Genomic DNA, 25,147 nt, shown 5'->3' on the forward strand with positions numbered 1-25,147 from the left:
ATAATTGTACTTGTGGGTAGGCAAAGTAAATGAATTCAAATCCAAATTCTTTACATCTAACTAGATGCACTTTTCCAAACTCTCAACAGATCAAAGAAAGACATATTCAGTTGATGTAAAATAATATCATGCCAACAACATTAAACCACATCCATACAGCCATTCATCACTCTTTATGTCGTCGATACAGTTTACCGGTACCTTCACTCGGGTGATGGGTAAACTGGAGCCTATCCCGGCTGATTACAGGCTAGAGGTAGCGTACCCTATGGACTGGTCGCAAGCCAATTGCAGGGCACATACTGTTTACTATTCACTCTCATGTCCACAGAAATGTTGATTCTTAAATGAATTAACTTGCCTGTTGTTGGAAAGTGGGAGGAACTCAGATTACGGAAAAAGAACGAAAGCACGGGAATAGCATGCAAACAGTACACAGTGAGGCCAGAGTCTGATTTTGGACTCCAACCTTAGAACTGCGAGGCGGATCTGCTACTGGGCTGCCTAACCAAATAATTACAAACTGTTGAAACAGATTATATTTTGCGCTATACAGTGAATTTTAACAGACTTCCCCTTCAAGAAGAACTGATAATTCTTCGGATACGTCTTGACAGGTAGGTTTTTAGATACGTTTTGTTTGGTACAATAATCTCACAATCTTTCTGAAATGACAAGCTATTCCAACAACCAACCAAACAAACAAACGATAATGTCATCGGTGGAGCCGAAACTTGAATCAAATGGTATGATTCACCTAAAATCTAAGAACACAAAAATGATTTCTGCTGGGCCTTGTTCGGAAAGACCACAAAGCAGCCCACAACCCAAAAAGGATAAATGAACAGGCAAAAGATAAAGACACCGTCAGCAGATTGAGGTCGAGCTGGCGGGTCACATTATCTGAGGAATGGATAACTGATAATAACAAATATTCTGAACTGTAAGAGAAAAGGAATGCATGGAAGGGCAAAAAAAGAACTGAAAATTATTGACTGCACATGTGTACAGTGTGAAGTGTCAGGACAATCTCGTAGACACTGTTTGGACATGTAAGAAAGAGATAAATTACACAGTTCATGTCCTGCGTCGGAATTGTTATTGCACTGTGACTACACGAGCTAAACGACTTGACGGATGCAGTGTGTCGAATCACAAAATGCATTGTCTTGGACTGTACAGATGTATTGAGTTGGACAAACTCCGGTATGAATTTGTGCTTCCATTCACTGATGTTACTCCCCCTGTGTGTGCATGTTTACATGTTTCATGCAACTTAACTTAAACTAGTCAGAATCAAACAAGTACAGCAAGTTTTTCTGGCATCTAACATTAGGGTGCAGAGCACTTTCGGAGAAAGCACCGTGAACTACAAATGAAATTACATCATAGACTTTTAAAATTCAACTGAGCATGTGTGCATGGATAAATATGTCTACTCTTCGTGTGTGTGTGTAAAAGACTGTTTTAACAACCACAGCAGTGGCATACCACCCACTAGCTTCTCCAAATTCCCCGGAGGGACCTAATCAGACCAACTAGACTTCTCTCACTTCTGGTCCATATGTTTTGATTCCTCACTGAGTACCACAAACACGTTTTCACTGTTCCGCACACTCACACACACATTGAGGGATGAAAATAAAGACAAGTAGGATCACAACATACTTTATCTATGGGAGGGCAGTTTTGTTTGAATTTTCAACTGTCATCCTTATACAGTGCTTCCTCCTTAAGTGTTTCTTAGCTTCAAGAATTGCTTATAACAAGATAAGTCCAGACTTGGTACTGACTCTACATTGTAAGATTTTTTTTTTTCACCAGCAATGCAAAACACATGACCGACAAGAGTTGAGAAATTGACTTTGACGTCAATATTTTAAACAAGTTACTGTTTGTTTAAAAGGGGGTGGACATTGACAAACAATAGGAAAAAAAAGGATGTCTGCTCTGTATTGATCGGACAAGTTTTGGCATGGATAATAAAATGATCCTCATGAAAAGCATTTGAGAATGGAGCAAATTATGTCTAATTTTCAATCCACATGCATAGGCTTTGCCTTCGATGTGTCACGAATCCGGAACGTGACACGATGGGAACGAGCATCACTGCTGGTTCGGCCTAGCATTAGCATCGAGTTTCGTTCCACTCAACTTTAATCTTTGATGGCCACAAGTTTAGAGATTCGGAATGGGTGGCGATTGCTGTCTGGAATTGGCATTAAAGTTTGATTGCTGCACTTATCTCAATCGTCAGTCGTATATATATTTATTTATTTTCTTTCTTTTTTTTTTTTAATTCACCTAATTATGGTGTAGTAGAGCGTATCTGTATCAGAATATCCCTTGCGCTAATAATTGTGGCACTGATGATTTGATGTGGGCTTTTTTTTTTTTTTGCACCTGAATTAAAGGTTGGACTTTTCTTGAGTGTGATTTTTTTTTGGGGGGGGGGGGGGCAACGAGTCAAAAAACACATCTTAACCAGGTGTGGCTGAGTGTCCTTCCATCCATTTTTCTCTCACATTTTGCTTGTATTCAGCTGTTTTCCATGATCCATCCATACATACATTTACAAATCCATTTATCCTCACAAGGGTCGTGGCCATGCTGGAGCCCATCCCAGCTGTCTTCGGGCAGGAGGCAGGGGACACCCTGAACCGGTTGCCAGCCAATAGTAGGGTACACATCGACGGACAACCATTTGTGCTCACAATTGCATCTAGTGACAATTTAGAATGTTCCATTAATCTGCCATGCATGTTTTTGGAATGCGGGAGGAAACCGGAGTCCCTGGAGAAAACCCACACAGACACAGGGAGAACATGCAAACTCCACACAGGAAAGTTGAAATCGAACCTCGCACCTCAACACTGTGAGTCTGTCGTGCTGATTTCCGTGATCCTTACCATTAAAAAAAAATTCCGCTGTCTACACAAATCTTGAATGACCAGTCAAAATTCCCCTCTCCGTGTTTCTCTACTGCATGAAGCATACCCTTCTCTTTCAGGACAGCCGATCGCCGCGATCTTAACAAATGAGAGGTGCCTGAGATCATTTAAACAGCGATGAATAACAGAGAGAGAGGGGGCATGAGATGAGTGCAAGCTGTTGCTTAATGAACAGACACGCGATATTTCAACGGCATAGCACACAAACACGGATAGTTAAGTGGACCCTGTTCTAATTTGTTAGAATAGTGTGTTAGGTAGAGATAAGAGTGGGGCAGGAATGTGGCCTGGCTCAGACACTACGTTTTCATCACAGATGCTCAGGGAGCACTCTGTATTGTTTGCTAATTTCACTTTTTCTGCCATTGTTCAGGAAGCCGGGGCACTCTCACTGAAGGTAATAGCGCGTATGTGTGTATGTGTGTGTGTGTTTACTTGAAAGAACAATTCATAATAGAGAGATCATTCCAGCTGCCCTTTGTTTGGATTTACTGCTATGTTGCTTGAATATTGCTGACAGTGCCCACTGGTTCAAAGCCCCCCAAGAAATTGTCTGCACATTACAAGCTGGAGAAGGAGGAAAGGGGTCGTGCTTTAATTTATGACGCTTGTTCATGTCTTGAGTAGAAGAAGACAATTTATTTAGTTGTGTCAGTGCCTGGCAACCCTTCAGTTTTGTGGTTTCTGCCAAGTATGACATTAAATAATAAGCTCTGCCCTTCTTCTTTCCCTCTCTCGATTACTCTCACTTTCTCTGAGCATATGTGTGCGTGCATATGTCTGACTGACTTATTGCCATTCTCTGTTATAAATATTTAGCCAGGAATGAGACACTGGCAGCTTCATAAACGGCAGCACGCTCTCACACACTGTGTCACTGCCAGGACCGTCGTCTTAAATACTACGAGTTGGCATTTGTTATGGGAAACTGCACATCAGGCCAATTCCATTTTTAGACTACATTTCGGACTTTCAAATCTTGGGATACAAAGTATTTGTCCTCAAAGTCAGACTTATTTGTTCTGAAAATATAGGCATCTTTTATAGTGGTTCCAATACGCGGTTTAGGCTATTACTGGGGGATATTTCTGTAGTATGACATAATTGCATTCACAGAGACATTAATTTGAAGTTAGGGAAACATCATCCTCGAAATTCAAGTGGCGTTGCTACAAATGTATGACATAGCGCACAGGTACTGGTTCTGTGTCTGAATGTGAATCTATACTTGTATGTCTCTTAATGTGTGTGTTTATGCCAACTGGATGTGTTTGCATTTGCACATACAGTAAATGTCACACATATCCAGAGTGCCAGGAGGTGCAAGTGGGCGTGGGGATGTGGGTGTTTTGTTTCATGTGCCTAAGCTCTGTGCACCCTAGTTATGTGTATGACATTAAGCGTGACAGCTCGCCTCTGGAGGTGCTATAGAGCATGACTAATGCCTGCAGTCATGTTGAGAGGGCATCACGTCAGAACTGAGTACAGAGCCACAAAACGGGTTCAAAATAATATTTCAACATATTGGTCTGATTGTATAATTATCATGTTTCCTGATGTGCTGTGTAATGTGCATGATCCCTTTGTCACTTGAGTCAGTTTCCATTTCTGCTGGTTAAGGATGGGTGAAAGCATAGACGGCACTTGACTGCGCTGTCACAAAAAACGATGCCACTCCAACTCATAAAACACTTGCTGATGTTGAAGGTCACAAAAAGGCCAGAAAAAAAAAAATTGATGGTCACAGATAGTGTGTTAATAATGGCTGAACTGAGCTCTCGTGAAGTCTTGCAATTTTTTATTGTGGTCAAGTTAATTTCCTCATTCAGATCATGCGCAATGTAGTGAAAGTGTTTTTTTTTTCTCTTCACATTTTAGCGCAGACAAGGACAACTATCCATGTGCCTCATTATCAGTGCAATTACAACTTTGGCGTGACCTATCTTGTTAAAATGACTTTGACAGTAGAAATTGTATGAGAAATAGTACACAGCCTGAGTTGTTCTGAGTAAATGCTAATGTATGGTATCACTAAGACGAAATGTCAAAGAACTATATTTATTGAGGTCCATAAATATGGGAATTACATCACATGGTATCATAGAAACACCTGAATAGCTATGCAGCACAGTGGGGACTCAAGTCTTTGCACTTTCAAAAACAAAAGCAGCGGTAACCAAGTCACAGGCCCAGATTGGCTAATCTGATAGTACACAAAATAAAGGCAACAGTTGGACATCTGCACGCCAAAAATCCGAAAAATTACATTCAGCTGAATGGATGAATGGAAAAAATGTACTGTGTTTTAGTCATCCTGAAATGGCATTCGGCTCAATTCAATTCACGTGCATGCATACACATTACGATTAGCTACAGGCTGTACTTTCCACAATATTGTGTGACCTGTGTGTGATGTGACCATGTGGCGATCATGAAGTTAGCGTCAGTCTCCTTCTCCAGAAGGGGTGTGAATTGGATTCAAATTATAGCGCAAGCAGGAAGTACCACGTTAGCTGCACGAATGTTGCTCACTAAACAGCGTTCAATAACTCTACCTTGTGAAGTGTAAAGTGTGTCAACGCGTCTTACATACCCTTGCCTATTGGTCACTTTTTTTTCATTCCTAACTTGTCCGTTTTCATATGTCACTATCAAGGAAAGTAGAAGACTTCGGCACAGGATATGTCAGAGGTCGCACTATTTAAGAAAGCCCGTGGAAGCTCCTCGATGCTCAAGTCTCACAACTCGACGTGCATTCACGGCATATGAGATGCTCCTTAATATGGGACAACTTCCGGGTCGCTTGCAATGTTTTGAGGAGTGAGGAGCGAGGAACTGCCCAGAGATTTGAGATGAGTGCATGGTGTGTGTCTCTAAAGGGGGTTGGGGGGGGGGGGGTCGCCATCGTCGAGTGACATCTGATTGAAGCCGGTTGGTGAATTCAGGGTGGCTGTTGTTCTCCCAGTTTGTGACTTGTACCTCCCAGTTTGATCGGCATTTCAGTGTACCTTTACAGCAGTGTTTCAGAATCAGCATCACATTTATTGGCCAAGTAGGTAAAAACACACACAAGGAATTTACTTTCCCAGTTTCAACCCATTCAAAGGAACATAAACAAAACAATGACCAACAGGGGGAGACAGAACAGGAAGCCTGGCGGTTCGCTGTTAAGCTCCCCGATTAATTAGATGGTAAATATTTCCGAACATTTATTGAGCCAAGGCACATATTTCAAATTGGACAAAATCTCGTGGCACACCCCTCAACAAAACTATTCACAAGAAATGGATGCGTTTGTTGTCTTATCTAGGGGAGCAGCACTTGATTTTTCTTCCTGTTACAATATGTGGTTGGTTTCGATAAATTAACAAAGACAAAACATTTTTTATAGAAAATGTAAAATATTTCATTGTAACATTGCATACTTTCCCATGGCACACCTCATGATCACTCACAGTAGCCTGGTTGGGAATTAGTGGGAAAAACCAGGTGGAAACAAAATGTATCGAGCAAGTCATGAAAAAGGCACAAGGAAACATGACATAACATGAAACAAAAATGTCATCCAAGCAACAAAAACATCATGAGGAAAATAATAACACATCATTAAAATGAATGATTGGAGGATAAGTCCATTTAATCACAATAGTAAAATAATAACTGTAAAATGAACAAAGATCAATGAAATCCAGTCGGGGCAGATAGCTGGGTGAGTCAGGACTGAGAAGGAAGAGGACAGTGTCAAGACAAAAGTGGACTGAAACTGCGCTGCCTCTTACAGGCCTCAAGTTGCTACTTCCTTTCTTAGCTTGTTTGGCCCACTTCCGACTCCCCAGTCATCATTCCGGTGTATTTTGTATGCATTGTTGGAGAAAGGCGGCAACTTTCGCGCAAAAAGATGAGGAACAATGTGATAGTTGCAATCATTCCTTATGCTGCTAAGAGGCTTTTAGCCCGAGGTTCTTAGTTCCCCATTCATTTTCACTAATAGCGCTTTCCTCTCGTTTTTTTTTTCTATCCCCGTTCCTCTTGATCTCCTCCCTCTGTTCCTTTTTCCACCATCTGTTCCTCATCTCCTATTTTCACATCCTTGTCTTCATTCAGCCATTCTGCTTCCAGCTTTCCCGTCGCCCTCGCTTAGGATCTGTCATTCTTTCGTAGCCCTCGTCGGTTTCTTCGCCTCATTCCATCTCGCCCCCTTTTCTCTGCCCTAGCCCGTCCCCTTGATTCTCTCTACCCGCTCATCACGGGGACATTAAATCCCTTGGTGCTTGAAGCGCTCTTTGATCGTTCTCAGTGAACCTACATTCTGACTGGCACTCTGGACGACTGCTGTCTGGTGTCTGCTCGCAGGGCGCTGAGGGAGGAGCGCTTGGTTCTTAGACACCAACCTTGCTCCTACTTCCTAGGAGTGCACATTGGCAACTGTCACTGTGTGTAATTATATTTTTCGGGGAACCTAATGAGTTTTTAATACAACCCAACCAAATATCCCAAAATGTATCCCGATTTGCAATGTACACATCATTTCTCCTTTGCGATTCTTTCTCGGAAATTGAGCCTCGGTGCTTTATGTAGGTCTTCGGTAATAATATGCTGTTTAATCTCGTGAAATGAGAAATTATCATCAAACAAGAAATGTGGACTGATGAATACTGATTTAGCATGCGCCATTCCCCTGCAATGACTTGAAATGTAATGAAATGATTGAGTCGTTTATAATGCATGAGTGCACAGCTCGTAATCAAACGAAATTGTGTTGTTCACTTGCTGGGGAAAATTAAATAATGATGATGTTCTTCAAAATGAATGCTTTGTGGGATTTACATTCGGCAAGAGGGGGTTAGGTGAACTAATTACATTGCATGTACTTTGTGATTTGGCATCAAATGTGGAGGAGAGCTGTACAGATTTTTCATGTGTGATTATAGTGCAGCATGTTTGGAAACAGAAACATGAAAGAGTTAAAATTGTTCCCGAGTAGTGCGATCGTGGGTTGTTTGTTTCTTTTGTTTTCTCATTGCAATTCTTTTGGAGACAACAAAGGGAAACAGACACCTCTTTAATGTCATGTTTTGTTCCCCATTACGTGAATGTCACGTCTTAAATATTTATATTACATTGCTGATACTGCTCTCACTTATGGATGCACACAACGCACAATGTACAAATGACAGAATAATCTCTCATCTTTGAGTATTCCAAACGATTGTTTAATCATTTCTGGGACAAAGCAAACACAAAACAAATCACATGTCACTTGCACAGTAATTCAGGAGCCTCTGATATTCATTTGGGGGATATGAAAATTGTTTGGATTTAAAACTTTGTCCCTGTTGTCAAGGGGGATACGAGTGTTTAATAAAGGCTTAAATCCCCTTAAATCTCGCTGCTCCTACAGTGACATTTGGTTCAATACACTAATTATAGCGCAATATAACATGTGACAAAGATCTCCACCTCACACACAAATACCAATTGCTGGGTGGCTTTCCTGTAAGAAAATGCATCTGTTGAACGCAGACACACACCCACCACCCATCATATGGTTAAGCCCGGAGAATTGATGTGCCCTTAAGCTGTTCTTTTTTTTCTTTCTTTCCCCCCCAAATGCATTATGCCCCAAGGAGTGAGCTCCTGAATAGTGTGACTGACACTCAATGACTTGAGCATAAACCCGGGATCAGAGAGCTGTGAGGTAAGATAAACATTGAGACATAGATTAAAGTGCATGGATACACACAGACAGTGTTACAGGGGGGGGGGGGGGGGGGGGGGACGTACCGACATGTATAGAGTTTAAGGCCGAGGTAAATTCTGATGTATACAATACATATTTGCAAATACAATAAATAGCTTATAATTCTTTACGCTTCTGCCTCACTTTCCTTTTTCTCACAAACAAGCTCACGCGGGGGCATTACCTTTACCTCCAAGCAGAAGAATGAAATCTACAGTGTGGTTTAGCCACAGAGTGGAGCAAATCAGACGGGATTGAACGTGGAGATAAAGAGCACATAAAAGCTCTGTAAACATGCGCAAAGGCACGTGTACAAACACAACGCAGAGCTGTCCTGCAACCACACACCACACACGCACAATCCCAGAACTAATAGCAGAGGACTTCTTCCCTGCCGTCCAAAGTAATAATTTGTTTACCCTTTTTACCTCTGCCAAGGAGGTTATGTTTTCCTGGCAGTTAGTGTGTTATCGTGTTGTGCTTTGGCGGCTGAAAAATTTATACTTTTTTTTTTTTTAAACCCCGAAATATTTTATCACTTAAACCAGGGTTTGATAAATGGTTCACTGCAGTTCACATCCGACTTTCAGATCTATTATTTTGATAAGCGTTCGTAATTTAAATCGTGCAACTTTTTAAGAGACTATGGTAGTCTTACTCTTGCCTCGGCTGGAGATTAAGGCGAGGCTACGGAGGGGCTCCGGCTCTTTGCCAGGTGTCTGCTTGGTTCTGTGGCTGGAATGGATCAATTCTGTTTCCATGCATTTTGATGAGAAAATTGCTTCTGTTCGCAAACAAATTGAATTACGTTTGTGAAATGAAGCGGCACTGTGGACGACTGATTAGCACATCCGCCTCAAAGTGCAGAGGTCGAGGATTCGAACTCCGGCCTTCCTGTGTGGAGTTTGCATGTTCTCCACGTGGCTGCGTGCGTTTTGTCCGTTTGTCCGATTGAACAATCTAAATTGTCCATTGGTGTGAATGTGAGAGTGGCTGTTTGCCATTTTGTGCCCTGGTGATTGGCTGGCGACCAGTTCTTCTTGCCTGAAGAAGCTGAGATAGGCTCCAGCACTCCTGTGAACTGTCAGGAGCAGAAGCATGTCAGAAAATGGATGGATGGATGAAATAGAGGTTCTAATCAGGTAAAAAAATAAAATAAAATCCTTGCCGCAATGATCATAATTTCATTAATTTTAACCCAAAAAATGTGCCAGCGCAGATAGGTCGATTTCAAGAGTAGAACACAATCTAGTATGTAGTGATAAAACATCATGCAGCCATGACCATAAGCTGGGACCCAAATATTCATTTAGTAGCCTCAAAGGAGCAGGTCAAGGCAGAATTAAAGCGGAGCTGCTGATGTTATATGTAAAAAAAGAAAATACAAGTTCACATTGTGTAACGTAGAACTGTAAATGGGGATGTATGATCAACACATACAAACGGTTTGATATATCTCATCGCTATAGGGCAATAATTGCGATGGTTTGGTCCCTGTGCTGTGCTAACCACTTTTCCCTCAAGTTTAGTGTGATGAACAACACAGAAAACTAATTTGGCTGCTAACTACAGGAGTGAGAGTTCGCTGCTCATAAAAGTTCCCTCTGGAGACAAAGAAGAACTGGCGCAAGTCACGTTAATGAATTTCACTATTATGTTGAGAAGGTGGCGCGAGGAAACAAACTGTGGTTACGCGGATAGAAAGAAATAATTCTGAATAACATGTATTAATAATGTGACCTAGTTCAACACTTTGAGGCAGTATTGTTTCATTACACGGAGTCTCCTGTGCAATTAGTGATAAGTATTAGTTATTAACACAACCCTCTCTAGTGTGTTAAACCCAGAGTAATAGTAACCTCGTTACCTGTCAAGATTCTTACTGCACATACAATTTGGAGGCGGCTGTCTCGGCCTTATTTTGGGCTCTAAAGCCTCTGACACTATAAAAACAGTTTTTCAATGCATTTTGGGTGTAAATACTGCAAATGCGGTATTGTCCCGCAGTGACTGTATAAGAAACAGGTGCAAGTCGATCCTGAAACTGTCAAAGAAGATTTCTTTCCTGTTTTACATATCTGAGACAGACATGCATTGCATTTACTTCACTTACATGTTATGAAACATTCAGTTGAGAAGGAATAACCAGCGGTGGGCACACCTGACACGCAGCCAAATACAGAAAAAACCCCAAATAAAACAATGTATACTTTTCGATCCCACAGATCTCAATGACATGTGTTCCTTTTATTTCAACCTTTTCAGGGCCAGCAGCTACTACAGTGGACAGCATATCATGTTATCAGGTTTCACGGATGCATGAAAGGGTTAATGTCACCAATCACCACAAGTGTTTTTATTTGCTTTTTTTCCCCGGTGTGTGAAGTGGAAATTACATTTTGAACGTGGATTGGCCATCGCCGACGAGGGACGGACTGCCACGTAAGTCGACCTGAAATACTTACAGAAACAGTGATGGACTGATGAATTTTCTGTCAGTGTGACATAATGCCCATCAACGAGAATAACGTTATATCCATGCAAAATCAATGTTGGAAAGGAAAAAGTGACGTTAAAACCACCATCACTTTTTCCATATCTTTCCAGACGTTTCCTAAAAAAGCAAATTCACCTGGCTCAGACTGACTAAGGAACAAATGCTTAGTAGTATGTGCCAGATGCATTGCGTCCCAAAGGAGCAGTCACTCGCTATTGCTCTTGGAAGATAATCATTCACAATAAAACAGATTGACAGACCTGTTGAAAGTGTCAGAGATAACGACTATCCATAAGTCAACAATAGAAAAAGGAAATTAGGTCGCACACATAAAACACAATGACCTAAAAACTAAAGACCCTATAAAGTGGATTAAGGGTTTTGTTTGTGAATCTAGAGCTGAGGAAACACCATCTCAGGGAAGTTTCTGCACCAGGACCAGACCACAGGCCAAGTATACATGTCACCAGCATGGTGCCCCCAGTGCAATGGTGCAGCAAGAGCCTGCATGCACAGCAACCAAGAACACTGCCCATGGCCTACCACAACTTCCAGCGCAGGGAGGGTCGCCCAGAGGAAACATTGAAATACAGACACCAATTCCACTGAAGTTAAGAAATTGGGTTCAATGCACAATACAATGATTTGCAAATCCTTTATTCAATGAAATACCCTACAAAGACAAGATAGATACAATAACCCCTGATTTTTCGCGGTTAATTGGCACCGTAAGAGGCTGTTAGCAACTGACTAACAGCCTCCAGTCAGGCCTCAGGATTCACTAGTGTATCCCCTTTTGACTGTCAGCATGCTTATATCTTTCCTCTGAAACATTCGCTTTATCCTCCTCTTCATAATTTCGTGGATTTGACATTTCTCTTCCCGAAATTGTTCGTGTATTGATGAGAATATAAGTTTGTTGAATATTTGCTGCTTGAATAGCTTTGTCCATGTCTCTATTTCGAAATCTATAACCTGAAACAGATATCCCAACTGTCTTTGGGCTGAAGGCAGGGTACACCGTAACCTGGTTGCCAGCCAATTGCAGGGCACAAAAACACAAACAAATATTCACACTTAGAGTCACACCGAAGGACAATTGAGAGTGTTCCATTAACCTACTGTGCATGTTTTTGGAATGTGGGATGAAATCAAATCATTGTTAAGAAATGTACAGGAAGAAGCCTAAGCTTTCCATGTTCCAACCTGACCTGTCACTTCAGCATTTGACCATTAATAAATGCTTCAAGTACATAACCATATGCACCTTTCAAAGGGCTTGCTCACAAAAACACTTTCTAATATCAGCCTAAGCAATGTTGCCCCCCAAAAAACAAAAAAAGGTATCCAGGAGAGCTGTTCCTCTTTTTATTTTGCAAAATAATTCCCTACAAATTTTTTTTTTTTTTGAGTAGAATATTTTTCTCTCCTTCAATTTAGCATTATGTTCATTCCATGCAGTTGCGCCATAGAATGATATGAATCTGGCTTTTAGATCAGTGAAAGAGAAACAGAGAGAGAGAAGGGGTGTTCACACAGCACACATTACATCGATGTATTTTGTTGCGATATATCAAAATTTACATCGGTGTAAATTTTGTGGAGCGTTCACACGTATAAAGCTGCTTACTAAAGAGAAGCGTGTTAACCCCAGTGCAGCCCTACTTGCGTTCACACAGCAGTTTCTGCGGCCGTGCAACACGATAGTAATAATGCGGAAATAAAACGTCAATGCGTAAAGTGTACTTCCTTTTCCCCGCCTTGTTTGTGACATTTTGAAAAAACATGGTTTATACTTCTTCAGACAAATCAACGCTGTGGTCTATCAGAAACCGTAAAAGGATGAGAGAAAGAAAGGAAAGAAGTACAACAGAGCACGAAAGCAACGCATTCAATACCCATATGTAATCAACTCTTCTCACGCCCCGTAGCGAGTCTACCCGTGTAGCATTCACACGTCCAATTTTATATCGGTGCTGCCCCGCAAACTAGCATTTCCTCCGGAGTAAATTTTTAAACCACCTCCTGAGCAGGGTGAAATTTGCTCCGGTTCAAGCGGTTTTCAGGGGCTACACCGGTGCTACACCGGAGTAAAGGTTGCCATGTGAACACCCCTAGAGCGAGAGAGAGAGAGCATATAACATTTGACTACTTTTGAGTGTTTTAGCTATTGCATAAATGTTAAAAATATATTTTTTTGAATGTGCCAGCTAGTTGCTTTTTGCAATTCAAAGTTTGTCTTACAATGGTTCTAATATCAACACTGACACCGGACTGAACCATCGCTTCCAATGTGCATTATGTTGGAGCAATAATTAAATGAACTTGAAAGGTGAGATGAAAGCAATCATTCATTTCAAAGTGTTGCTTCATGTCTCTGGTACTTGACCTTGGAGGTTGTTGGGGGAAGAGCGGCCTCCTCTTCCCCGCGTGTTCGTTGAATTTCGGACGAGGAGAATGGTGGTCATCCAAATAAAGGCTGGAGGTCGATGAACAGTTCCTTCGAAGGCTTTTAATTTATTTTCTGCAGTTTACGAATCGATTCGGGCTCCTGAGGGGTCCAGATTTCAATCAGGAAGCGTAAAAGAAACACATTCATGCGATTATATAGAGACAATATGATAATGAGAGGCGGGGAGGTACGCCTCTCATGCAAATCCCAGAAACAAAGAAAGTAACATGTCATCTGACCCGGTGTGGCTGGAAGAAGTTGGGAGCGGTGAGGTGAGACCAGACCACCACTACCCACCATTTGGTGTGATGGCAGGAACACAGATACTTGAGATAACAGTTCCTCTTTTGATGTTAAACATGTCCTGTGGAGGGGGGCCCTAAAAGTGGTGGGGGTCGAGGGGCACTAAAGGTGATTGTAAAAACAGTGAGCAGGAAATACCTTCAACAGCATTCTACATTGTTTCTTTCAAGTGTCTGTTCAGACACAACTAACAGAGAGGAATAACACCTTAACCATCAAACCTAACTAAGAAGAGAGGAATAATACAAGAGTATTCCAATTCTAGGAGATGATTGTTACAAGGACGCCAAGCTACGCTTGGGCATGGGAAGGTTATACAGCATAACTAAATATGAACAGAATACAGACTTCAAGGTCCATCATCCCCAAGGTTAATTATTACAATAACTGTATTCTGTGCTTTTACTCATTGTTGTGCAAGACCATTCAAAGATGGATAGTACAGTCATGCTTACCGGTATATATATTTTTGGTCAATTTTTACATTCACTGTACACCATGTACCTCCCAATTACGCAATCCAATAAGACATTTAAAATAAAGAATAATCATGCAATTCTCAAAACACATCTCTGTGTTTCTTTTTGTAACAAACATGGTTGCGTCAGCATCATTTTGTGGGGGCTGCTTTTCTTCAGCAAGGACAGAGAAGATGGAGATGATGGGCAAGATGGACACGGGGAAACCTGCTGGAGCTTGCAAGAGACCTGAGACTGGGACTGGGATGGAATTTTTCCTTCCAACAAGACAATTATCCTAAAAATCAAATCAAATTCTAAAGTGGTTCAAAAGTAAACATATCCAGGTGTTGGAATGACAAACTCAAAGTCCAGACCTGAATACAGAATCAGAATCGCCTTTATTGTCATTGTATTACATACAACGACATTTCTGTGCCATTCCTTAGTGCATTTACTAAAAAAAATAAAATAACGGATTAATAAATACAAAACTCAACAACAACAGCAGTAGTGGTAGTAGTAATGGTAGTGTGGAACTATGGCTTAATGCACAAAGGACACATATTGCACAGTGAGGTGAGTGAGTTGAGTTTAAAATGCAATAGTTTTGATTATTTTCTCTGGTTATTTATTGCAGTGATGGGTTTAGGAAAAAAAAAAAAACTGTCCCTGAATCTGCTTGTCCGGGTTTTGAATACAATTGAGAATCAGCCTCTTGCTGTGCAAAACTGAAGGTGACATACCACAAAAGACTTGCAGGTTTAATAGCAACAAAAGGTGGTTGGACAAAGTATTCACTTTGTGGGGCTGAATAATTTTGCGTGCCCCACATTTCAGTTGTTTTTATTTCTCCAAAAAGTTTTAATATATACTGTATGCATTTCATTCCCCTTCACGAGTGTGTCCCACTTGCTTTTGATTCTTCCACCCCAAAATTCTAATTTTATGTCTTTGAAGCTGGAAATGTGGCAAAAAGTCAAAAACCTAAAGGGGGAGGGAAATATTTTCGCAAGTCACTTTACATTATATTTCCTAATGAAACTCTTTACTTTGTCCAATATGTATAAGTCCATCCATCCATTTTCTGAGGCGCTTTATCCTCACAAGGGTCGCAGGAGCCTATCCCAGCCGTCTTCGGGGGACACCCTGAACCGGTTGCCAGCCAATCGCAGGGCACACAGAGATCAACAACCATCCACACTCACACCTAGGGACAATGAGTATTCAATCAGCCTGCCATGCATGTTTTTGAAATGACGGAGGAAACTGGAGTACCCAGAGAAAACCCACGCAGGCCCAGGAAGAACATGCAAACTCCACACAGGAAGGACGGAGCCAGAAACTGTGAGGTTGACAAAACGACCCCAGTGTTCCAATACATTTGGTATTTAGCGAATAAAGTAAAACTATGCTTTCCCTTGCGACTGTAGATCCCACACTGATATGAATTTCAATTATAGGGTACCACTTGAAAAACATGAAGCAAGAATTGGAAGTGACAGTTTTTGCTGCACAAAAGGGTGCTTTGTAAAAAAGTAGAGGCGAGAGGTTTGTGGATACTCCAGTCTACATGTCCCACTTGTGAAGAGAAATAGAATTTTATTGAAATAGAATTGCTTGGCAAGGCCTTGCGTGCGTGCGCACGTGTGTGTGTGTGTGTGTGTTCATGCCTCTTTTGTGGCTGAAGCTTTGGTTTCAAACAAGACTGCCAACACAGTAGTTATGATATTTTCTGCTGGCACCACATTGTGAATGACTACAAAGAAAATAATAGAATTCCGTGTTTGCTGTTTGACATAAAGTTGACCTAAACCTGAATTTCTTGGGGCAGTATAATTTAAATAAAACTCCTTGGTAAGCTGGAGATCAACACTTTTGTTTTGGAACACACAGTTGACTTTTTATTATTATTATTTTTTGCATTTCTGCAATGGAAGGTGGAAGAGCTTCACGGAGCTTAATCACAACCTCAACTCCAATGACAAAGTTTTTATTTTCCCAGTTGCTACCCTCATAGACCGCCACACCACAAAGGATTACCGAGGAGGAGCAGCTGGACAGAATTTTCAATCCCCAAGGGTTGGGTTTGGCGTTCTCATATTGGCTGTTCGTCCTTCTGAAGGACGTTACTGTATTTGTTCATCAGAAGTGACACCCAGGCATTTTCTCAAGTCATGGACACGGATATTCCGACCCTTAGGCTACATTCAGACTGCAGGCAAATGCGACTCATATCAGATTTCTTTACCTGATCAGGCATTTTTATCTGAATGGCTTAATTGAAATTTTTTTCAATTTTTTTTTGACCTGGGTCACTTCCATACATGGTCCTAAATTGGATACGCAGTGGACTTTTTTGTAACATGCCCTCAGTCTGACCGTATAGGTCACATACCCGATCTATATGTGATCAAAAGCCCAATATGCGCTTGGCACGGGTGGGGGAGACTTCTTGGGAGGGAGACTGACAATTGTCTGTGAATCTGCAAAGTAGTTTTGAGTAACAGTATTGATTTTATGTTTAACTTTAATTTAATCCCACCTGAAACGTGAAGCGTGAAGTGGACATCTGTGGCGATAGCAGTAAAGTAATTAAGCCATGCAGACGGTTCATTTATTACGCGCGGCAATGGCGTGGAATCATGGTGAGGAGATATATCCCCATGAAATCAGGGGATCGAAAAGCCTTGTCTCATTTCTATCTCCTTCCGCATCGCTCTTTTGTAGACATGAGGTGATAAAAAGATGGACCATTATTTACTTAAGTAAATACTGTATTTCTAAGTTTTATTGGACTTAACTGCAGCATTTGATACAGTGGATCACAGTATTCTGCTGTCTCGTTTGCAGCACTTGGTGGGCATTGGCGGCAGTGCTCTTGAGTGGTTTAGGTCCTATTTAGCTGACAGAACCTTCTGTGTCAGCCTTGGCTGCTCTGAGTCACGCACTGCTCCCCTGTCATGTGGTGTTCCACAGGGCTCAATTCTGGGGCCTCTGCTGTTCTCGCTGTATCTGCTCCCATTGGGTTCCATCTTAAGGAAACATGGTATTCCCTTCCACTGCTATGCAGATGACTGCCAGATCTATGTCCCACTGAGCAAGAAAGACGCCTTCTCATTAAGGCCACTCCTATCCTGTCTGGAAGAAATCAAAACCTGGATGGCACAAAATTTCTTGGGATTCAATGAAAAGAAGACAGAGGTGATATTGTTTGGTCCCAGTGGCCCTTGTACATCCCATCCTGTAGACCTGGGCCCCCTGTCTCCTTATCTTAAGTCAACAGTCTCAAACTTGGGCCTTAAACTGGACAGTGATTTCAAACTCGATCGGCAAATTGGTGCCGTTGTTAAATCCAGCTTCTTTCACCTTAGACAGCTGGCCAAAATAAAACCTCTCCTCTCACATGAACACTTTGAGATGGTAATTCATGCCTTTGTCACATCCCGGCTCGATTACTGCAATGCCCTTTACTTTGGAGTCAGCCAGTCCTCCATTAAGCGCCTTCAGCTGGTCCAGAATGCCGCCGCTCGCCTCTTGACTGGTACTCGTAAGAGGGAGCACATAACTCCTACTCTGGCATCCCTTCACTGGCTCCCCATTCATTTTAGAGTTATTTTCAAGATCCTCTTATTTGTTTTCAAATCTCTGAATAATCTCGCGCCACCTTACCTCTCTGAGCTCATCCGCCCCTACACACCTGCCCGGCGCCTCAGGTCTGTGGACCAGACTTTATTAGAAGTACCAAGAACTAAACTGAGGCTCAGAGGGGATCGAGCCTTTTCTGTTGCTGGTCCCTCTCTCTGGAATGACCTCCCACTAAACATTCGGCAAGCCTCCTCGCTGCCCATCTTCAAAACCCTCCTCAAAACTCACTTGTATTCTTTGGCATTCGACTCAGCATGACTTAGATTTGTTCTTGGTTTTACTGTTTGGTGCTTTCTACCGCCTTTATTACCGATTTGTCTTACTGTTTATTGTGCATGTTAAATTGCTCCATGTACAGCACTTTGTATGCAGCGATGGCTGTTTGAAAGTGCTCTATAAATACTGTTGACTTGACTTGACTTGACTTGACTAAGTGTCGTCGTGTCTTCTTCTGCACATACGAGTCTTTTTGGCGATGCATTTGGCTCAGTCCGACTGAGGTCGCAATTAATAAGTAATGTTAACGATTCCACCACAACATTGGATTTCACCCAAAAATCAAAATTGAGCATTAAGACATGCAGTCTGAACATAGCATTTGAAAATGGTTGCTTGACATGTAACTTCCCAGCAAAGGACACTGCATGTCATTTTCCCTACTGGCATTATTCCCCAACATTTGACCAAGACTTATCAATGTTAAAGCCTGGATAAGGGAGATATCAATGACCTCTCGGGCACAGTTGCTTCTTCTTCAGCAGCCCAAGTGAGAATCTTATCTTCTGAATATTCACAATAAATACAAAGTGACACAAATATTCCACCAATAATACAAAAACAATATTCTTTCTGTGAACATGGGCTCTCTTTACAGGAATAACTTCTCAAATAATAAACTCAAGCGAAAATATCTGATCTTGAAATACACTTCCAATTCCCGAAAATCATAGACGAACACATTATGTTTCAGATGTTTATTATAGCCATCAAGCATTTAGAAAAATATTCATTTGAAACAATCATCACTTCAACTACAGACATCTGCAGTCACAATCAACGAGCATGGATGCATCACGTGAACCTCTTAACTACTCATGCCCACCCGTAATTTGCCCCCGTCGTTGGACTGGCGAGTCCAGTGGGAATACACATGAAATAGAAACCTCCAAATCACACACACCAAACATATACAGTTTAAAAATATATATACAGTATATATATACATATATAATATACACACACACAACTTATTGCTAGTCTCAGATATTTTTACATACCAAAAAGTTCTATCTGGAGTGAATATTCAAATGTCATTTGAAGTACGGAAAAAAAAAAAGCTCTTTGAAAAAACATAGAACCCTTTGAAGAATCAATAAATGAACCTGATTATTATGGTTGTCCAAGGACTTTACTTTTTTTGTTAATTTAAGCTCTTCGTCATTTATGCTTTTCTTCTCTTTCTAAAATACCCGAGGGGAGTTTGAACGTCATCTGGAGATGTGATTTTCTGCCCTTTACGTGTGCACTCACAGATCTCAAAATATTTCTCCAATAACTTTCCTACCTTGAACAGTTGCACAGTTACAGACTCTTGCCTGCGGTTCTTATTTGGTTACGATACATGATCAAAGTTACCTGATTAATCAGTCATTACTCACCATGACTTCTTTCCTGGACTTGTAATTAGCCTCGACGGAGAACCTGAAGACGCTATCTTCACATCCCTGTCAATATCTACAGTGGATCTTGAACATATTATCAGATTGTGCGATTCATACTTGACATGCTGCTGTCTAAATTCAGCAGTGATACACACTGCATAGATCATTTCGTTAATTATTAATGCCATTTGACAGAGAACGCTGCATTGATGCTTTGTGGTTTTTGACCATATGATCTGTCCTGGTACTGAATTAAAATGATCAACATTTGCCCATCATTGCTCGTGTCTGGGCCATCCTTTTTTCCAAGGCAGTCTTGGTAAGCAAAACATTCCATTTACTTTTCCTGCCCTTGGCAGATGAGCCTGTGCAGAACAAAGGACAGATTTTGAATAATAACTGAATAAGACTGAACTTTTTTTCTTAACCGTGTTATGATATATATGGAATATTATACTATTTTGAAAATCAAGTCATCATGTTCAGTCAAATGCACAGTGCGCATATTGTTAGAACCTTGTTCAACACTAACACAGGAACATTTGGAAAATGTGTTTTTTTTTTTAAAAAATCTTTCAGGTAATCCTCTTCGTTGCATGTTCAAATAATCACACACAGAAATTGGGTTGTATGAGCGCATTTTTAAAATCAGACACAATAAGTTGAGCACACACACTCTTTCCTCCCTCGAGTGCATTTGGAGGACATGTTCACTCAGTGAAGAACCTTCCTCTTAGGCTGCCACAGAAGCTGATGGCCAAGGACTCATCACCTGTGAACACGAAACACATTTTGGATATAAAAATATAGCCACGGGATTGTTTTGTTTTTTGTTTGTGCTTTTCCCGGAAATTCGAGTACTTGAGTATGACACCTGTCTCACTGTGGGTCCTTATGTTTTTTGGAAAATACATTTATTCATGCTCCTGCTTTGTTTTCCTTTAGTTGAAGCAAAATTATTTCATTTATGGTTCAGATAACACAACATCACATAACCCCCCCCCCCCCCTCAAAAATAAACGAGTGGGGCGGGGGACATCCTAAAGTGTCTTGATGGTTGACAATGCCATTAGACTATCTTTAGTTTACACCGCATAACTAATGAGACCTAAAATCACTGTCAATACTCATTGGCAGTGTTGCCAACTTAGGGTCTTTCTCACTATATTTGGTTATTTTTCAGCCCCCTCTAGAGGCCCCTTTTCAAGAAAGCGACTCGCGACAAATCTAGCGACTTTTTATGGTGTATTTGGAGACTCTTTTGTGAAAGTCCTTATCTCCGACAGCATCCATTACAGCATGCACATTATTATGATGCAAGTTTGTTGCAACTTCTAGCGACCTTTGGGACAGCTACTTTCCTTACAGAGGAGTTGGCAACACTGCTCATTGGTTAGTATTTGGGGCCAATCTTCCCTCCAGCAATTGCCCTCACGGAATAGCAAATGTATGCGGCTCATAAAAAAAATGTTGCACCTGAGCTTTGGTCACATTTTGTTTTCATATTCTCATCATCTAAACTTATTTGGCACATGTGGTTCACGTAGAAGGAAAGAAAAATGCAAGAAAAAAAATAAGTTTCGGCTCCAGCCTTCCTGTGTGGAGTTTGCATGTTCTCCCCGTGCCTGCGTGGGTACTTCGCACATTCCAAAAACATGCATGGCAGGTTAATGGAACACTCTAAATTGTCCCAAGGTGTGAGTGGTTGTTTGTCTTTGTGTGCCCTGCGATTGGCTGGCAACCAGTTCAGGGTCTACCCCGCCGAATGCCCCAAGACAACTGGGATAGGCTCCCGCATGCCCCATGACCCTTGTGAGGGTAAGCGGATCGAAAAATGGGTGGATGGAAATGCAAGGCGAACACACATCATGTAATCATTGTCACATGAAAATTGCTCTCCACCGAAGCCAACCCTACGACCAGAGGCGGCGTTGTCCAGCGTTCGCGCTCTCTATTCGTCACCTCACCAAACGTTGCCTGACTCAGTCAAACATAGATGACATTTAGGCCACTTTGTCCTGATTTTTAAGTCTGTTACAATGATCTGACAAGTTACTCTATGAAGATTTTGAATTGTAATATTTATTATCAATTAGCAGGTGTGGGCATACTCATTGCCCCCCGGCTCAGTGCCTGTACATTGGGGTTCACACCGGTAGACGAGAGGGTTGCCTCCCTCCGCCTTCGGGTGGGCGGACGGGTCCTGACTGTTGTTTGTGCATATGCACCAAACAGCAGCTCAGCATACCCACCCTTTTTGGAGTCCTTGGAGGGTGTGCTGGAGAGTACTCCTGCTGGGGACTCCCTTGTTCTGCTGGGGGACTTCAATGCTCACGTGGGCAATGACAGTGAGACCTGGAGGGGCGTGATTGGGAGGAACGGCCCCCCCGATCAGAACTCGAGTGGTGTTTTGTTATTGGACTTCTGTGCTCGCCACGGATTGTCCATAACGACCACCTTGTTCAAGCATAAGGGTGTCCATATGTGCACTTGGCACCAGGACACCCTAGGCCGCAGTTCGATGATCGACTTTGTAGTTGTATCATCGGATTTGCGGCCGCATGTTCTGGACACTCGGGTGAAGAGAGGGGCGGAGCTGTCAACTGATCACCACCTGGTGGTGAGTAGGCTCCGATGGTGGGGGAAGATGCCGGTCCGTCCTGGCAGACCCAAACGTATTGTGAGGGTTTGTTGGGAGCGTCTGGCGGAATCCCCTGTCAGAAGGAGTTTCAACTCCCACCTCCGACAGAGCTTTTCCCATGTTCCGGGGGAGGCGGGGGACATTGAGCCCGAGTGGACCATGTTCCGTGCCTCTATTGTTGAGGCGGCCAATCTGAGTTGTGGCGGCAACCCCCGTACTCGCTGGTGGACACCAGCAGTAAGGGATGCCGTCAAGCTGAAGAAGGAGTCCTATCGAGCCTTTATGGCCTGTGGGACCCCAGAGGCAGCTGACGGGTATCGACTGGCCAAGCGGAAGGCAGCTTCGGTGGTCGCCGAGGCAAAAACCCGAGCGTGGGAAGAGTTCGGTGAGGCCATGGACGCCGACTTCCGGACGGCTTCGAGGAAATTCTGGTCCACCATCCGACGTCTCAGGAGGGGGAAGCAGTGCACCACTAACACTGTGTACAGTGGGGATCGGGCGCTGCTGACTTCGACTCGGGACGTTGTGAATCGGTGGGCAGAGTACTTCGAAGACCTCCTCAACTCCACCAACACGCCTTCCTTGGAGGAAGCAGAGCCTGGGGACTCTGAGGTGGGCTCTCCTATCTCTGTGGTTGAAGTCACCGATGTGGTTAAAAAGCTCCTCGGTGGCAAGGCCCCGGGGGTGGATGAGATCCGCCCGGAGTTCCTCAAGGCTCTGGATGTTGTGGGGCTGTCCTGGTTGACACGCCTCTGCAACATCGCGTGGTCAACAGGGAGAGTGCCTCTGGATTGGCAGACCGGGGTGGTAGTCCCTCTTTTTAAAAAGGGGGACCGGAGGGTGTGTTCCAACTACAGAGGGATCACACTCCTCAGCCTCCCTGGTAAGGTCTATTCAGGGGTGCTGGAGAGGAGGGTCCGTCAGGAAGTCGAGCCTCAGATTGAGGAGGAACAGTGTGGTTTTCGTCCCGGCCGTGAAACAGTGGACCAGCTCTACACCCTTAGCAGGGTCCTCGAGGGTATGTGGGAATTCGCCCAAACAGTCTACATGTGTTTTGTGGACTTGGAGAAGGCGTTTGACCGTGTCCCTCGGGGAGTTCTGTGGGGGGTGCTTCGTGGGTATGGGGTACCGAACCCCCTGATACGGGCTGTTCGGTCACTATACCACCGATGTCAGAGTTTGGTTCGCATTGCCGGCAGTAAGTCGGAATCGTTTCCAGTGGGGGTAGGACTCCGTCAAGGCTGCCCTTTGTCGCCGATTCTGTTCATAACCTTTATGGACAGAATTTCTAGGCGCAGCCGAAGCGTTGAGGGGATCCGTTTTGGGGGCCTCAGTATTGTATCCCTGCTTTTTGCAGATGATGTGATGCTGTTGGCTCCTTCAAACGGGTCTCTCCAACTCTCACTGGAGCGTTTCGCAGCCGAGTGTGAAGCGGTTGGGATGAAGATCAGCACCTCCAAATCTGAAACCATGGTCCTCAGTCGGAAAAGGGTGGAGTGTCCCCTCCGGGTCGGGGAGGAGATCTTGCCCCAAGTGGAGGAGTTCAAGTATCTTGGGGTCTTGTTCACGAGTGGGGGCAGGAGGGAGCGGGAGATCGACAGGCGGATCGGTGCAGCGTCTGCTGTGATGCGGACGTTGTATCGGTCTGTCGTGGTGAAGAAGGAGCTGAGCCAAAGGGCGAAGCTCTCAATTTACCGGTCGATCTACGTTCCAACCCTCATCTATGGTCACGAGCTATGGGTCGTGACCGAAAGAACGAGATCCCGGTTACAAGCGGCCGAAATGAGTTTTCTCCGCAGGGTGTCCGGGCTCTCCCTTAGAGATAAGGTGAGAAGCTCGGTCATCCGGGAGGGGCTCAGAGTCGAGCCGCTTCTCCTCCACATCGAGAGGAGCCAGATGAGGTGGCTTGGGCATCTGATTCGGTTGCCCCCTGAGCGCCTCCCTGGTGAGGTGTTCCGGGCATGTCCCACCGGGAGGAGACCCCGAGGAAGACCCAGGACACGCTGGAGAGACTATGTCACCCAGCTGGCCTGGGAACGTCTCGGGATCCCCCGGAGAGAGCTGGAAGAAGTAGCTAGGGAGAGGGAAGTCTGGGCTTCCCTGCTAAAGTTGTTGCCCCCGCGACCCGGCCCCGGATAAGCGGTAGATGATGGATGGATGGATTATCAATTAAAACGTATACATTTTAGAAAATTATCCTATTTCCTTTCAACCCTCCTTGAGAATAAGTTAACATCTCAACACTCTTACTCAATAAAAACATTTAGTTTACCTTCTCTTATACTCACATAGTTGTAATGAAAAGTGTCACGCATGGCACTTTCCACTTGATCATGCAGTAGTTTTGAGAGCAGATGCTAGAGCCAAAATGCATGAACAATTATCACAGTTAAGAATTTCCAATTTATTTGCTTTGATTTCTGGTCAAGTCAATTTGGTCTGATTCACAGTATGTTTTATCATCTGTGGGGCCTTGTGTAGACACGTCAATACTTTTGCAAATACAGTAGCCATATCAAGTTAGCACAGACACACGTTAATCAGTATCAAAGTTTGTGCGCCTTGCAAGAAATTATAGTGTGAGCTCGACTGTGCATTTTATAATCAATCCCCAATCGTATTTCATGTGTATGTGGCTTACTATACTGCTCATGAAAGAAAAGCAACTTGAAAAAAATTTGAATTGATTAAATGCAAACTCTAAAACGCAACATGTTAACTTCCATGTGCTGTGAATGTGTGTTGCCTGTTTTACGAGCAAGAAGGACTCGTGCACTGTGGCATATCATAACATGC

The 25,147-nt window shown here is 43.0% G+C and overlaps 1 long non-coding RNA gene across 1 annotated transcript; it reads left to right on the plus strand.

Annotated features, from left to right (window-relative positions):
• Nucleotides 1-8,754: 8,754 nt before the first annotated feature.
• LOC147200625 (uncharacterized) lies at nt 8,755-13,687 on the plus strand. Its single transcript, XR_015101919.1, has 2 exons — nt 8,755-11,133; nt 11,586-13,687. It is a non-coding gene; the product is annotated as an uncharacterized LOC147200625 (long non-coding RNA).
• Nucleotides 13,688-25,147: the final 11,460 nt, after the last annotated feature.

Source organism: Hippocampus guttulatus, chromosome 9, assembly GCF_054856545.1.
Source record: "Hippocampus guttulatus isolate MCC_2025c chromosome 9, RoL_Hgut_1.0, whole genome shotgun sequence".
Lineage (NCBI taxonomy): Eukaryota > Metazoa > Chordata > Actinopteri > Syngnathiformes > Syngnathidae > Hippocampus > Hippocampus guttulatus.